Below are 18,024 nucleotides of genomic sequence, written 5' to 3'. Positions count from 1 at the left end.
GGTTGATTCGACCTTTTACATGAGCAAATTGTTTCATACGTCCCTGTACTTGGGACTTTTTTTGAAGAAGAATGACAATACGACCATTGGCAAAATTTATTCATTTTATGACTAAACCACATTTAAATCAAACATTATTATTTTGAACATCGTTTCAACACCCCCCGCAAAGAGGGCAGTCGATGTTTTGTGTTTTTGGAGGAGATTGGGAGAAAACATCGCAGGGGAGAAAGGTCCAACTGACAGATTTTATTCTCCCTCTCTCGCGTTGGCTCATACGCTAGCTGAGAGCACGAACAAAATGACGAATTACCACTGATTTGTTTATCTTTTCATCAGTGGTCTATACACACAAAAAAATATTACCGTAATGACAAAAGTAATTTATTTTTGATTTAAGAAGTTGCTAAAATTTGCTTGAGGGAAAGTTTTTTTCTTGTTTAAAATATGAAAACTTTTACTGGTAAAGTTTTTGAAAATCTCCTTACTAACTGATTTAAAAGTCTTAACTTTTAATACGACTGTAGAATTTCTTTCATTTTGACGTTCTCGTGTAACCGTGTACGACTGAGTTCCAAATGTAAACAACCACTTTGGTGGGTCCGGTGGTGCTGGTGATTCTAGGCAGCAGCCAGGAATCGGACGCGGAAACCTTCGTGAGCTAAACAGCAGCAGCGGAACGCCTTCGAAGGAGGGTGGTGCGGGTGCGGGACGAGGTGAAGTGCTCAAAAAGGACAAGGCGAGCTTCCTTCAGGAACTGCAGATGTTCCACGACCGGAATGGGTAAGAAGATAGCTTGGGTGTTTTGTGGGGCTTGTGATTGATTTTGTTTGTTTTTTTTAGGATGGGAGGTAGGAATGTGGATTCGCACCGGTTGTATTCGGTGGTGGTGGCCCGGGATTGGTGATTGAAGGTCAATTCCCGCGAGGACTGTAACGAGATCATCGAGGAGATGACGCTGCCGAAGAGTTGCGTGAACAACGAGATTGTGTTGAACAAGATAAACATCCGGTTTTTGGACAAGTACGAGACAGGTGATTTTCACGGTGAGGAGAAGGAGCCGACCAAGAGGAGGACGTCGGAAGCGGGATAATCGGAGGTAGCCAGAGCGGATGTTGCACTCGGTGCCGGCGGTTTACAACACCTGTGAGTAATGAAAATGTGTACAGTGGCTTGCCAACTTCACTTTCTTTCATCTCTTTTAGCAAATAACCGTCCACAAATGCTCATCCCGCGACGGCGCAGCTCCAGCCGAATGAACCCTGGACAGCGTGCCGAAAAAATCACTTCACTTTCCAGACAGGAAACGTCGATCACCCTTGCCGAATCTACAGCCAACTTCTCCAAACCTGTCCTGATGAAGGCCGGCAACGTGACCATCCTGTTCTCTACTTCGCGCGTCGAAACGTCCGTCTGGAACCGTCCAGCTTGGGGTCTTCGGAAGTGACCGGTGGCGTACCCTAAGAATCGGTACAGCTTGGACTCAGATTTAGGCCATAAGCGTTAAATACAATAACAAAATGTATTATTTAACATACTGTTTAAAACTTTTAAAAATAAATATAAAATCAAGCCTAGAATCAAGCATATTTTTCTGAAATTAACACTGTAGTATTAAATGTTGTTTCTTCTTGCTATAAAAGGTTTCTTTTCCAATTAAAAGTAAAACACTTTTACCGATACAACGATTTTGTTCCAGAAATGCATGGTAGTATCAACAACTTTCCAACTTTTAAATTGAATAGTTTGAACTTTCTACGAATATTCACCAACGCGAACTTTTAATCCAACGAGCGATCTTTTTAAATTCAGAGTACTTTTTCTTTGTGTGTAGGACCTTGAAGAACTCGGGGTTCCTGGAGTTTTGAGAGGACGTTTATGCGTGATAAGATGGATGCGGTCATTATCGCTTGTTCCTGAACAGATTATGCAACTTGATTTTGTGTTGGTTTAGGCTGCCACACTAAATGATGATTTTGGGGGAAACTAGCCTCTTCCGGATTTAATGACTGAAACTGGATTTTGCTGGCTGGCAAATTGGAAAATATTCTTCACGCATCCTTTAAGTCATATAATCAGCGCAATGTTTTTAACAGGATAACAAATATTCATCTTTTTTCGTAAAAACCCATGTGCGCATAATCATAAAGCAATTAAAACTGAACTTACGTCCTTTTTCTATGAGCGTAAGAACATTTTTGAAATTATCAGTACTTACGACCTTGCGTCACCAAGGACGTATGTGACTTCTCCGTATGAAAAGCTCATTCGACCTTTTATATGCAGGCGATATTTTTGTTTAAATTTATTTTTTTGGAAATTCTGCTCAAGTAGATCATTAGTAGTGCGTTAGAAGAGTGCAACCGTGCCAAAAACTCAATTTTGGACAACTAGCGCTTACGACCTTTTGAAAACTAACCCGAGATATGAGCACTCTAGGTCAACGGGAAGTGGGGCAAATCGGGACACAAAGTTTGAAGATTCAAAAACGTCAAAAATCTTAAAAAGGCTATAACTTAGGCAAAATTTAATTTCAGAATTCAAAATGCATCTTAAAGGGCTTGAAAAAAGCAACAAAATGCAGGATAGAGCATCCCAATTGGTTGAATCTAAAGGGAGTTATTGGCATTTTGATGAAAAAAATAGCCCAATTTTCAAACTCAAATAAAAAAGTGTTCCATTCAGATATCAACTCGGTTCGACCTGCAGCTTGTAGGGGAAATCTGGGACTGCCATCTGAGACTGAGAACGCTTTGGTAGTTTAACATATTAAATAGACACTTTTACTTTAAGTGAATTTTTTGGTTGTAAATTTTTGCTCAGGGGACCCCTTAGATCAAATTTTCCGGTGATAATTTCATCATCATTCGTGTTCCTGAGACAATTTCACAATAGAAACATGCATAAAAATGTTTATTTTCATCCATTTTAACCATTTAAAAAATAAAGTCAAAAAAAAATAAGAAGTTATTTTTTTCTGGTGACATCTTGTATCCTTGGAAACGAACTTGATTTTCAATAAATTTGATTCGAAGATTTTCTTTATCTTTCATTATTTTCAAAAAGTTTTTCTTTAAATTTTATTTGATACTTATTTTTCTTCCGATGGACAAAATTATGCTCAACATAAAAAAATACTAATTCATAAACATTTTTTTGCGGGATTTAATAATTTTGAAAACAAACTTGCTGTGACTCAATCAATTAATTATATTAACTACAAGCCTTACCCGACAAACTTCGTACTGCCTTTTTTCGTTTGTTGACGTTTTTAACTTTTTAGCTTATTCAGCCTCCTGTGACCCAAATTTGATTTTATGTAACTTTTCCCATACAATCTGCAGATTTTCGGAATAGGTATAAAAACTTTGCTAATCTCAATTTTGAATCATTTTTCAAAAAATTAAGTAGTAATCAAAAGGTACAGAATAATAACTTTACACTGGTCATACCCGTTGAAATAGCTCTTTTTTCAATTTGAGATTTTTTAAATAGTTTTGTTGTTGTTTGAAGTTTAATAAACCAAGATAAAAGCATTTTTTTTTCATTTATTCAAAATGACATGAAAATCTGCGTCAAATAATACATTCCATCATAATCATCCAATATATACAGTACTTGTTCGGTAACTGGGCTGAACGAAAAATAACGAGGGGACCACCGATGCATAATATTTTCCTCATGAAATATAAAAATAAGAGTTAATCAAATTTATTTTCAATGTTTACTTTTCATATTTCTTTAACTGTGACTTGAAATCAAATAAAAGTTTGAAAAAACTTATTTTTATTTATTGAACATGATTATTGCAATTACAAACAACCTCCCAAAATTTGGGAGCGATAGGTTAAGCCCACGATTGGCGCAAAGCGAAAGAAATTTGTATGGAAATTGATATGGGGAAACTTGCATTTTCACATTTTTAAATTTACAAAATTCATGTTTTATTATTTTATGAAACTAACAACGTACAAGTATAGCCCTGGATGTCCTGAACAGCTCTTCCGAAGACAGTATGGTGCTAAATTGCTTCTAACAAAAGTTACGGAGCGTTCAAGAGAGACATTTCGAAAGACTCGGTAAAATCATACTTTTTGCCAACACTGCCAAGTCAAGCGGAAACTTTCGGAAACTATAATATATTTGAGGATTTGGGGTGCAACTTAACTAAATAATGTCTTCTGAACATTTTTTCACATCAATTTTAAGGTTCATCACAATATAAGAACAATCATGTCTGTTTTGTATTTCATGGTTCCTTTGGCAATGTTGGCAGAGTATTTGAGTTTCACTGATTATTTCAATACACTACTTTTGAAAACTCTGTATCTTTTTTATGACGCATTTTAGCACCATACTTTCTTTTGGAGAGTTGTTCAGGACATCCAGGGCTACACTTCTACGGTGTTGGTTTCACAAAATAATAAAACATGAATTTTGTAAATTCAAAAATGTGAAAATGCTAGTTTCCCCATAGTAAATTCCATACAAATTTCATTCGCTTTGCGCCAATCGTGGGCTTAACCAATCGCTTCCAATTTTTTGGAGGTTGTTTGGGACCCTTAAAGGAAGATTGTATTTTTATCATTTTTAATTTTCCCATATAACTAGATTCCACCCTATTATTGCATCCATTAACCCCATCGGTTCAGGATTTTGGCAGCAGGTGGCGTAGGTCTCGGCCAAATTTGTTCAAGTGTGTGATTCTTCTAGGTAATTTAATTTCCTACAACTTTGTCCAAGGGTGCAAGAAGATCCAAATTGATCCTGAAGAGTTATTAGCGATGCGATGAAAATAAATCAGCTGTTTTTTTCAGGTGTTTTATTGGCACCCTAATGTACAGCTGCCAAAATTGTATGAAGCCGTGTATGGTCGAAATCGGCCATATAGAAAATTGCTCTCTTGTGAAAAAAAAGTTAATAAAAAAATAGTTTTTTAAATTCTTGAGTTTATTTCTGGAGTTTTTTTAAAGGGAATTTTTTTGGCAAAAACACCCGAAAAGCAAAATTTATTTTTTTGTATTCTGGACCTTAAAAAAAACTCTAGATTTGGACGCCTTAAAAAGATATTTTAAAAACATAAATAATGTGAACGCATACACTAAACCACCGAGGTACCTACACTTACAAATTTACGGCGATTTACATGTATGTAGTTGCTGAACTATTGTAACAGGGCAAAGTTTTATAATTGTTTACAACTTCCAAGCAAAATGTGCACTTCCCAAACGCCGACGTGAATTCAAGTACCTAGAACGCATAAAAAAAACTATCTTTTTTGATAAGACATACTCTCGATGAAAGCTAGGCCGTCATGAATTACGTTTTTCAGCGCCATTCCGATTATGTCTACTGCAATGATTTTTCCCGAGTTGGGTACATACGACGAGTGTTGGAAAAATCGAGTTTCGCACAACATTTTTAGCAAGTAGTAGTACTTTTCAGCGTATTTTCGAAATGTGGTACTTTTCGAATCTGTTAATTTTGGTGAAGAAAGTAGTTAAGTTTATGTAGTTTCTGCAACAAGTAGACAACAATTATGATTTTTAAGCACGTGTCGTGAATAAAGGCTCTGCGTAGTTGAATTAATATAATTTATTTTAAAACGAGATGCATACTTTTTGTAGCCATTCCGGAAAAGATCCTTTTAAATTTAAAAATAAAACGTTTGTTTCTCCGCTTCTCCGTATTACTTTTTGATACAGCTATAAAGAACTTTTCAGTACAACCGTTTTTGATGTTTATAATTGCAAAAATCTAATCCGCATTATTGCGATTATCTTCATTGTTTGAGATTAGATTACAAGCTTTGTTTATTCTTTCAAACAAACTGGTTTGACCTTTCAACATCCTCGTAATTTTATAGTATCGATTTTGCAGGCTCGTAGTGTAAAATTGTTTTCATGATAATGGTAACTTCACTGAATCAAACTTCTTATTTTTTTTCCTCACATAGGCTCTTCAAACTCTTCTTCACCAAGATACAACCCGCCATCCCTCGATTTCCATCGTTCGTCATTTGCGTTCCATCACTTGGTCACTCCGCGAGCTCCGCCATCGATTGATACAACCTCGATTCATCCTCCTCGTTCACATTTTCGCAATCAATGGCTGTTCCTGCACTGCAAAACTGACCGCGCAACGTGCGTTTTTGTTTACAAGCATCACGAGAACTCCGTGCAAATTTGCTGCTCGCCTAACCCCTTGTCACGACAGGTCCGAATCCGGCCCTTTCCGGCGTCTGTCAGCGACGTCGTCCCCCTAACAGCCGTGACACGCCGCTTCGCAAAACTATTTTCAATTTTTCGCAATTATTTACGGGCGAATGCCAGCTTCTTTTTTTTATTCTTCTTCGTGACGTCGTCCCCACTCATACACACAACCGCACAATCCCGCGAATCAACACGCAACCAGTGAAGTTATTTGCAACGCCACACAAACACCCCGGCACCGCCGGAAGCTTTCGGTATTGGTGAGACGTCGATCGGTCTCTCTCTCTCTCTCTCTTCTGCTTCTTCTGGTCGTCGTCGTTTTTTCGCGTCGATAACGCGATTTTTTCACCACCCTTTAATCGCCACTAAATGACCCCAAAACTCGAAAACTGCACTGTAAACGACCGAAACTCACCGTCACCAGTCCGGTGCGCACCGGTTCCGGCCCCAACGGTGGCCAAATGCTGCCAAAAGTGACCCCAAACGCGGAGCTCTTGTTTTGAGTCGCTGTCACACACTCTCTGTCACACGAACACAATCTCCATCGGACTGAAAATATACTGACGGCTGCAGGCAGGACGGTCTTCTTTCTTGCAGCGAAACGTCAAAAGAAAGAGTGTGGTGACACCAATACTAGTGGGGTGTAGAGTTGGGTGCGACACCAACACAACCGTTGTAATTCACTGTTGGATTGAGGCCAACGCATCGGTGTGTTTGTGTGTGGGCAATACCCCGTTCGTTGATCGATCCTGGTGTTGATGCTAGCCGGAGTTGGCAAACTTGGTGAACTTTTTGAAATATTTTTTTTTGTTTTTGTTGTTTGTGAGCATTACGTGCGGTGTTGTCGCGGAATCATTGGCACAAAGCTGGAGCAAAGTTTGATGTGCGTCTTTTTCAAAGTTTGATGTGCGGGCATCCGTTCCAATCGATTACACTGGTGAATCTGGGTTTTCAACGATCATACCATACTGAAAACACTTGTATACAACTCATCCTGTGGGGTTTCGACTGCTCCGTTGACGCTTTTCTGCCATCAGATATTTGAAATAGCACTCGATGTTTCCCGAACACCGACTTCATATTCAAGTAATCCCTTCAAGTCTTTGGTGATTTGGTGAAACGAAACTGTTGCTAGAGAGCTAAGGCCGAATTGCCAATCGTACAATCTGTTAAAGCAGTCGTCTCTCATTGCTTTCAAGAACTTCAAGGGAATAAAGCAGATGATGTATAACAGCTGGTTCACGTACTCTGATTCATACACAGGTTATTTCGGTTCTAGTTCTGTTGGTTGGCTGCATTCCGGTTTCCTCCAATAACTGATACGGCTCATTGTAAATAAGTTGCCTTCATTGATTCCCAGCACTGAATCACAAGCAGCTTTTCAGACAAAAAATGACCCCGCTAAGTTAACCACAAAGATGATTCGTTGAATTGGATTGATCAATCTAGAGATTGCTTCTAGTCGTTAAACATATTGAAGTAGTATCCTCAAGATCGACGCCGGCCTCTGCCGTCTTGTTTGTTATCCGATACAAAAAAAATAATCATTTTCTAACTGCTAACAGAAAAACTACAAAAAAGTAAGTACTTTGTTCTAGAAAACTTGAGCAAACGCCAGCTTTTGACGTTGAATAACGTCTAACCCGAAGCTACTGGGTGCCATTCCTAAAAACACAGGTCGCAGGCCCGAGAGTACAGCATGTATGGTTTCAAACTGTTATAAAACTTTACATTCAAAATCTAAGCAGTAACCTTCGGGAAGTCGCATGTTTTCGCCTTTCTTACAAGTGCCCTTACAAAGTGTGTACAAAGTACACGAATGCGACTGCCGTTGGGGTAAACTTTTATTCAAAGTGTCAACAGTGACAGTTTTGTACAACTTTCGAAGCAATGCAATGTTTTAAAACGGTTTCAAAATGCATTGCATTTGGATTTCCCTAACACCGACGTAAACTTCGAGTACCGTCATCAAGGGGGTGACATTGGGTCTGGGGCGTGAGATAGGGTCATACAAAAAAGCTGAAATTTGTATGACCCAATCTCACCCCTGAAGCGCTTCCCTAACACGGATGTGAACTTCAAGTACCCAACTTGTAACTTGCGTTCATTCAATTTCCCGTTCTTCTGGATATAAAGGTGTAGTAATGTATTGAGATAGAATTATTTCATAGGTAAGTGCGGAGGAGAAAAAAAATATAATAGAACACCTTGGTTTACAACCGCCTTCAGATCACCATCGCGCCATTTGATGCCGAAACTAGGAAAGTCCAGTCGACGGATAACTCTTTCACCTCGTCGAGTCAGCTAGAAGCCGCTCAAGGTAAGTATTTTATTTTAGTGAGTGAAGTAAAGTGAAAATGAACAAAAAGCCTTTCTTGTTAGTTAGTTACCGATTCAAGACTCTTGCTAGAATTGTCGTATCGCAATCGGTACGTCTGTCCGAGCTCTAATTTCCCAATTTCAACGGGAACCCGGAACATTGTCATCTATCTCTTGTTTAACTAAGAAAAAAGTGCTTAGAAGCTTGTAACGAATTCTAGAGTTTGTTTTGAAAAGGTCCTATAAGCTATTGTCTTTCATATGTTTATAGGACCTTTTCAAAAAAAAAACTCTGGAATTGTGAGTTTCTCGAACGCCGACGTGAACTTCAAGTATCTAAAGTATCTAGGATGCATAAAATTGACCACCGAAAAAGCGCTTCCCTAACACGGATGTAAACCTCAAGTACTTAAAATGTACAACACTTTGAGGAAATCTAGCATTTACAAGTACAATTCTAGCAGCTCTCAATAACTAAACTGACATGAACTACGTTATTCAACTTCATTCCGACTATGTCGATCATGATTATGTTATTCGAGGGCAATTTGATAACCTACATTTAAATAAAACAACATTTGAGTTTTAAACGTAAAACTACATTTAACCCCTTCCCGCCCAGAGCAAAATCGAGATTATTTACGTTTTTCACCATTACTCGTAATTGAATCGACCAAATTGGATGACATTTTAATGATTTTTATAAGTTAACATTCTATATAAACTATTGCAGGTTGAACCAGGTTGAAAAAATGCATGGTTGCAGAGAAATTTAATTTTGAAGAACACAAAAATTAGTGATGCTCTGGAGTAACCATGGGCGTTAGAGGGTTAAGTTTAAAACGAGGGCGGCTTGTCCAATTTGGGTCGTGTCTTTTTCTAGTTGTCAAAATATTCAATTATGATTATTTTAAATTTTCACATCTGGAAAAAAAAGATTATGAAAGCGATCTCAAACGATATCAATAGGTAGTAATTTGAAATTTAAGTGTTAGAAGGGACTCGAACTCACTACCCTGAAAATTGATAGCTAAGTCACTGAAAACGATGGTCAAAAATCGACCACGGATGCCGATTCTGTAAAATCTGGCAAACGGTTCCAGATCTTCCATCGGAATCGATTCCAAAATCCCAAGATTTCCAAAACCTTACACACCTTCGTCATGTTCATCGTTCGATTGAACAGTCAATGTGTGTGCGTGTGTCCTCCCTTGCGTCGGTATTGGTACCATCGACGGAACGGCCAAACAAGACAACCACACCAAGAGGAGAAGGAACAACCCGCCACAACGACGACTGCGACGACCGATGGTCATCGCGTGCCAGAACGGGATGGGGGACGCTTTGCTGAATGGAAAAACAACAACAACAACGACGACGACTTTGACGGCGGCGACCGAGATTGAAGAAGAAGCCCTCGGGGAAGCGCCTGCTACTCCGCGGACAGGAAGAAAAGGAAGACGAAGACGGTTGCGGGGAAGAAGACACAATTGCGAATCTTTCTGACGGAATAAAGTCAGCGGAATTTAGATGTGGAACTCACCTGAAAAGTAAACGGACCGGTTCTCCGAAGATCCGGAACGTCCTAGGAGGGAGAGAAGCGTAATCGATTCTGGAGAAAATTCCGAGATTTTAGAGGTTAATTCTTCTTCACACAAACACGCACGCACACAGCCACACTCACACTCCGTGACGACCTCTGTCGAGTGGCCGCGGAACAACCCCGGTGAAAAAGAAAAAGCGGTCTAACAATTCCAAAACGGGGTCTTCTCGATCTTCGCGCTACTTTCCGGCCACAGTCGGCCTTCGTCTGGCCAGTGGCCTCTTTTCCTGCTTCTTTTTCTTCCGTTTAACCGCGGCGGATTTTCCTCCGGAGGTTTTCACCGCAAAAAAAGCGCTCCCTCTCACACACACGCACTCGCCACTGCAAAGGTGAAACTGCTTCTTCTTCTTCCCTCTCTCTCTCTCTTCTTACACTTTTTCGTCAGAAGAAAAAAAAAACCTTCGCGTTTCGGACAAAACTTCCGGCACTTAAGAGTGGCCACTTCCCGGGGGGGGATCGTTACCTGCTGCTGTAAATCCAACCAAGTTTTCCACCGTTTTTCGGTTGGCTTTCCGCACACTCACACGCGCGCGCACACACACGGTATCGGGGAAGAAAAGTCGATTCTCCGGTTGGACGTGCTCGCGAAACTGACAAACGGGATCACAACATTACCGCCATCTTGGATTGTGGCTGTGGAGACTCGGAAAAGTTGCGAGCGTGTGTAGAGAAGCGATTTTGGGCTGCTCTTCTTGTTCTTTCGCTTCTTTCGCGCGCATGGTTGGAGGAGCGAGCGAGAGGGAAACTTCAGCTGCGGCAAAAAGAAAGAAAGAGAGGATGACAGATGGGCAGGGTTGCCAACACGGGGATGCTTCGGCTGTCATCTGCATACAATGTCACTGAAGCCTAAAAAGTACCAAAGTTTTGGTGTCTAGTGTCAAAATTATGGGGAGTAACATGACGAAAAGGGCGCAAAATCGAAAGGACGAAAATATTTTTTTTCTTTATTTTTGTTTCGTTAGTTAAAATGAAATTAAATGTGTACCATTATCCGGGGCAAATAGAGACACATGGGGTGAATTGAGAAGTGATTTTAGCAATGTTTTTGCACAATATTTGAATATTTTTTAATTTGTTTCAGTAGGAATAGACACAAAACAACAAAATTAGTTTCTAAATTTGAACTTTTATGTCTAAAAACAGCTGTTCTGGCTTTCTTGTCGAAAATTTACCAACACATTCAAACCACGGGGTACCATAGAAGTTGGTTTGTTTGACTCAAAAACATGCTTTTTTGTAAAGCCCCACAACGTCCCTAACAATGGGCTTCCCTGTTCGTGGACTCGCTCTTAAGGTTTTCCAACAACATGGTTGAGCTCAACTGCCTCAAATTGTAGATTTAAATTAACATTATGATGATCTGTAAGTTCATTGCATTGTTGGAATTCGAGCGAGAAGAAGGAAAGCATTTCTCGCTCGCGAACGAGGGAGAGAACTTGTAGTACTTTTCTCTTCTCGCTCGCGCTCGTATTTTCGTTCGCGTTCTCGCTCTCGCCGCGAGCGCTCGCGAGCGCCTCGTGCTAGCCGTTCGCCCCAAGCTAGCAATTTTTTTATCAGGCTTATGAATACGAACCAGGCGATGGTATAGAGGTGTAACTTAAATCGCTGTGTTGTTTTTTGTTCGTTTCTAACACGTTCAACTTCTCGCGAACGGGCAATTCTGGCTCGCGAGAAAGCCCGTTCGCGAGCGGAGGAGAGCACGGGCAATCGGTGAGTTTCTCTCGGCAGCTCGAGACTCGCGGCGAGAACTCGAGAGAGAGAAAATTTTCTCGAGAGAGCGCGATAATACCAACACTGGTTCATTGGCCAAATAAGAATTTGCGGAAGACATTTCAGAGGATTTGAAATAAACACCTGCTGGGAAGCTTTGCCTGAGACCTGATGCTAAACATATATTGTTGTTTTCGGCATTTATGGTTTATTTTAATGAAAAGAATCAATATGAGCAGCTACAGGATTATTTTCCAAAAAATTAAATAAGACTTATTATATTTTGATTTGTGCCCCTCTGAAATGTTATTCCCGAAACAGCGCCACCAAACATTTGGTGGCGGCTTCAGCAAGCTACGTCAGTATCACGGGCCTGGTTGCCAACGAAGCGGGGGGTGATTTGTTTAAATGTGTGGAGACTTAACGTACACGCTCATCCTAAATAACTTTAAAGTGTTATTTTTACACATTCGTCGAAACCGTCAAAATACTCAAGGCATTTTCACTTTCAAAAACATTTGGGATGTTGTAACCTGGGTGCTGAATAGAGAGAATGCGTAACGTGATTTTCGAATGATCCCACTTAGTTTACATTTACAAAGAAGGAGTCTGTTCAAGCACAAGCATAACTTTTTTCTTGCTGGTAAATGAGCTGTTTTATAATAATTTTGTATAGTTTTGGGCATTTTTTGCTGGAAAATTGTCGCGTTTCGATCGGTTAGAAGAGATCTTTTTTACGGATGACAAAGAACTGCGGCGAGAGTTTCATTCTGCGAAGTCGCAGATAGATTCCCTAGCTGATTTTGGAATCCTGCAGCTTTTCCTGGTCCAGCGAAAAAACATCGCTGATTCTATTGAAGCTGATTTAACTGACAGAGAAGATTTTCACTTCACCAGGTTTTCAAACGGAATCAAACAATAAAGACACCTTCTGGATGGATACAACCGCATCGACTCCATTAACAACTTCAATTCATAATTATAAAAAATGACGATCTCGCCTTCATCTTTCTTAACATTTCTTGACTTCAACTCTAGGTCCTCAAATGCTACATTATTTTCATTCTTGCAAAAAAAAACTATTTTTAATGATCGATAACAATACTCTCTTCTTTTGACCAACAGTAAATTGGTTCCACTTAGACAGTTCAAAATTGAGGCCGTTTTGCGAACCACTATTCAGCACCCAGATTATTACACTGCGGTAGTTAGGCGGCAATAATCTCCTGTCAATCACAGCGATGGAGAAACGTGATTTTATCTCGCAATAAGCAATAATTTTAATGTTTTTATTTTCCCCCCCAAAGAACCTCAAGCGCGCACACCGTCAAACGCGCTCATACCGAACTGTCAACTTTTCTTGGGGGGGGTCACGAAAAGAACACGCAACATTTCTTGACCGCGTTCCTTCCGATCTGCATACTTAGCTTTACCTGTACGATCATTCGCTGCCGTTTGGGATGGTGTTCGCATAATGTGATTTTGCATATCGTTTGGCAGGTTTTGCATATCGATTGATTTTGCATATCGTTTGGCAGGTCTTGCAAAAAAAAAAAATATAGCTGGAGCAACACGAGAAAAGGGCGGATAAGCATTTTGACAGCTAGAACTATTTTGCAAATTCCGAGCCAACAGGTACCTTTTTCACAAAACTACAAAACTCGATGTGTTAAACAATAGCTGGCCTTCCCATCAACCTTCTAACGGTGCGGGGTTTGTTAAATAGTTACTGTTAACTCGGAATTTGCAAAATAGTTCTAGCTGTCAAAATGCTGCTGAATAGCTGTCTTTTCAAATGTTGTTCCAGATAGTTGAAAATTTCCACAGCTGTTCAAAAAAATGTTTTGCTGGGATGTGCATTCTAGCCGAATGAATTGACCAGAAAAACGGGCATGCATGCTCACATTGTTGGTACGTTCGTTTGAAAAGCCGGTGCGGCACTGAGTGCCGCACTAGTCGGTGCCAGTTTTGGTTCAATCGAACGTCACTTGTCAGTGTACGTGGAACTCGCATGAAACTGAAAAAATATCGAGTGCGGCACTAGAGTTTCAGTTCCAAGATGGCGGCGAAACTCGTGCGGAACTAGCGCGAGTTTCTTCAAAGAAACACTTTGACAGCTCTGAGTGCGGCACTCAGTGTGGAACTAGCCATCAAACGAACGTACCATGTCTTTTGCAAGCAGAACATAACCAAACTTTTTGGCACCCTCAGCAAACGTCAAATCAATACAAATTGCTGCCGGATCTTTTTTCCGGATCCCTCCCGGAAAAGATCCGGCAGCAATTTTGTATGGTTTGACGTTTGCGGAGTGTACAAAAAAAATGTAAACAAATCACTTCGTACATCGGCCAATGTTTGTGGCACGTGCTGTTTTGAAAACAAACAGCTGTCACTTCCTTGCTCACTTCTAAAAAACACCAAGCTTATTTTTTTAATTTCTGTTGACTCAATGTCAGACCTAGTTTAAGCATAGGTCGATCAGATATCTTGTCGCGAGTAGAGTAATTCTCTACGAAATCGTCCTTATTTTTAGTATTTTTTTTAAATTGGGTACAAAAGCCCTATGTCAATTTTTATGTACAACGGTAAAAAACACGATCAAAAACCATTTCTGATCACTTTTTTTCATTTTAATGCCAAAAAAATAAATAATGACAAGACAACATCTTTTGATAGATCAACTATGGTCCCCTTGGAACGAGCTGTCAAGTAGGAACTTTTCTATCAAGAAAGACCGCGAGGTAAATTTTCAAATTTATTTAAAAATCCATTTTAAACTCTTTGTGGTCGTACAAAGGGTCATTGTACTCAGAAAAATAAGCTTAATAAGGAATTTTCTTATCAATTTGGTGTCTTCAGAGAAGTTGTAGTACTGATGAGAACTATTTAGAAAAAAAGGTACGCGGAATTTCTGAAAAACTAAAATTAAATTTGAAATATAGTTTTCGAAAAGATCAGAAAATTTCACGAATGTTTCATCGCTTAACATCGAAAATTGGACCGTTAGTTGTTGAGAAATGGAAGGTTGTTTGGATGAGAATTAGAAAACTTAAATTTTCCTGTATCTTTTTCTTTAAGCCGCTGTATCTTTGCAACCAAAAATCCATTCTTCAATGTATCTTAGACGAAATTGTAGGAATTTTCTGAACTTTTCAAGAAATTCAAAATTTACAAAATGGAAAATTATGGACAGTATTTTAAAATGTGAAAAAAGCGGACAAAATTAAACTTTGAATGGCTATGCGGTGCAGTTTCTCAAAACATTTCTTAAGTATTTTTCGATTACAAATTCGATTTAAAATTTTAAAAAATGAGGTCAAAAAATTTTAAATACAAGATTTCTAGATTAAATTTTCAAAACAACCTATCCCTCATGGGTTTCCTATGCAGATAGGGCCTTTTGAAAATTTAATCGAGATTTATTTTTTTACAAAAATCACTATCTAAAAAATATATAACTCGTCGGCATAATTTGGGCAATTTTTCTGTATGGCTCATAAGATGCGGGGTTTTGTCTCCTAAAACATATCCAGAGAGTTTTTTGAAAAGGTCCTATGAACCAAATTTTGAAATTTCGCTTTTAGTACCTTTTCAAAAAAAAAAAAACTGTAGATATATATTTTTTTAAATCGGATCTTTGGAAAATGTTTTTTTTTTTGTGAAAAAAAGTTCAGGCCGTTGCAAATATTTATTGAAGTTTATGTCCATCGACTCTGATCAATGTCGAGGGGGGGGGGGGGGGGGTGGCAAAAAAATTAAATTACAGGCCACGGTGTCAACATTTGAATGAAAAAAGTGTTTTAAAATGCATTATACACTTGTCCATTTATTTTGCAATCATTAATTTCCAAGATTTCTAAGTAAATATTGACGAAAATTTTATTTTTGCAAGAAAAAAAAGTTTTTGCGGTGCTGTACATTGTAATTTTTAAAAAAAATCAAAATATTTTTAAGCGAGCCCAAACATGCTAAATATGATTATCAATGCAGAAAAAGGCATTTTAAATTGTTATCAGTTGATAAGACTTCTATTTCCATTGAAATTTTGATGTTATTTGAAATTTTTTTTGCCCCCTGATTTTTCGGACCAAGTGGGTCCTAAAATGAAGCTTAGATTGCTGATATTATTATTTACAGCGATAAAGCTGATTTTTCTGAGTATAATGACCCTTTGTACGACCACAAAGAGTTTAAAATGGGGTTTTAAATCAAATTTGAATTATTTATGTCGCGGTCCTTCTTGACAGAAAAGTTCCTACTTGACAGCTCGTTCCAAGGGGACCATAGTTTATCCATCGAAAAAATGTTGTCTTGTCATTATTTTTTTTTTTTGCATTAAAATGAAAAAAAGTGATCAGAAATGGTTTTTGATCGTGTTTTTTACCAAAAAATCAAATTATTCGCTCTACAGCATTGCCTTGGCGTTCTCGATTGCGAGATTCCTACTCGAAACTAGGTGTCCGAAGGCTTGATTGTTGAGGCAATTGCAAACCTCTTTTTACACTTAGCTTCCATCCACCCCGGGATTCGAACTGACGACCTTTGGATTATTAGTCCAACTGCCTACCAGCGACTCCACCGAGGCAGGACCCAGGGAGACGACTCCTACACCTGGACTGAGCTAACGACCTAACCTTTATTTTTAGGTTAGTCCGGGGCCAACATTTACTTCCCGTCCGACGGAAGGCGTGATCAGACAATTCTCGTCTCGAAAAATGCCACCGGGACCGTCTGGGATCGAACCCAGGCCGACTGGGTGAGAGGCAATCACGCTTACCCCTACACCACGGTCCCGTGTTTTTTACCGTTGTACATAAAAATTGACATAGTGCTTCATAGTGCTTTAGTACCCAATTTTGTAGGGGAGGGCAACATAAACTTTGAAAAATGATGGCAACGGCCTAAAAGATCTCCAATATTTTTTCGTGTAGGGGAGAGTGGGGAGACTTGATCCCCTTTTTTTGTATCGCACATAACTCAGTCAATTTCTCACAAAACTATGATCTTTTTGCATTAATTGAAAGCTTAAACATTCAACTATGTTTGGCTGATAAGGGTATTTCATCAGATAAACTCTTCGAATAATGCCAAGCCTTTTAAAAAAATATTTTAAACCGGCATTTTCAAAATGTTGGGGGTAATTTGATCCCCCTTTCAACATTTTGAAGAAATCTTAAGCAAAATGTTTCTTATTCATCCAAACTTTTAATTTTCTATAAGATACAGCAATTTCACATTAAACCTGTACGTTTGTGTTCAAAATATAACAAGTTTAGCTTGTAAAATATTCAAAAACTTAAAATTTTCTTTTTTAGACCAAAATTGAGCATGTTTACAAAAAATGGTAATTTTTGTTTACAAAACTTTTGAAAAATGGTTCAAACTGCAGTTAGTTATGTACAACTATACTAAAGGAAACTATGTACGAAAACCCAGCCAAATTATTTAATCTTGAGGCTGATTCCAGTGACTGTAAAAATGCAGGGATCAAGTCTCCCTTATCGCACTTTTTTAAACAATTGATTGTAAAAATAGTATGACGATAAATTTAACGTCAAATGCGTAAGGGTTTTGGAGTTGATATGTTTATCAAACAATTCATGTATAAAAAATATTTTTTTGAATAATTTTTGAGTGTTTTCTATACTTATCAAAACAAAGAAAAAAGATCTCTTGGAAATTTTTTGCAGCACTTCTTAGAAAAATGTGTGTAACTCAATCCAAACATTTTTTAATTTTTTTCTTTGTTTTCTACAATGAGTTTTAGTCAATTTCGCACAACTTTCTAGAACAAAGCTAATTGTTTTACTCACATGCTGACGAGATACAGGCTTGGGATCAAGTGTCCCCGGGGATCAAGTCTCCCCACTCTCCCCTACCTATTTTTTCTGAATAGTCCTCATCAATACCTATAATCATGCCCAAGACACCAAATCAATCAAAAAATTCCTTGAAAAGTTACAGATTTTCGAATATTTACGTACCATTTTTGTATGAACAGCTGCCAAAATTGTATGGAGATTTGTATGGGTGAGCCAATGATACAAAATGGCTTCTTTGGTGATAGGGAAGGCCCCACAAAGGTTTGAGCCAAATAAAAAATACAAAAAAATAAAACTGGTCGAAATCAGCCGATTTCATAGCGAATTGCTCTACTTTTGGTAAAAACTATGATATTTG

Source organism: Culex pipiens, chromosome 1, assembly GCF_016801865.2.
Source record: "Culex pipiens pallens isolate TS chromosome 1, TS_CPP_V2, whole genome shotgun sequence".
NCBI classification, from domain to species: Eukaryota; Metazoa; Arthropoda; class Insecta; order Diptera; family Culicidae; genus Culex; species Culex pipiens.
Note: the sequence above shows the minus strand (reverse complement) of the source record.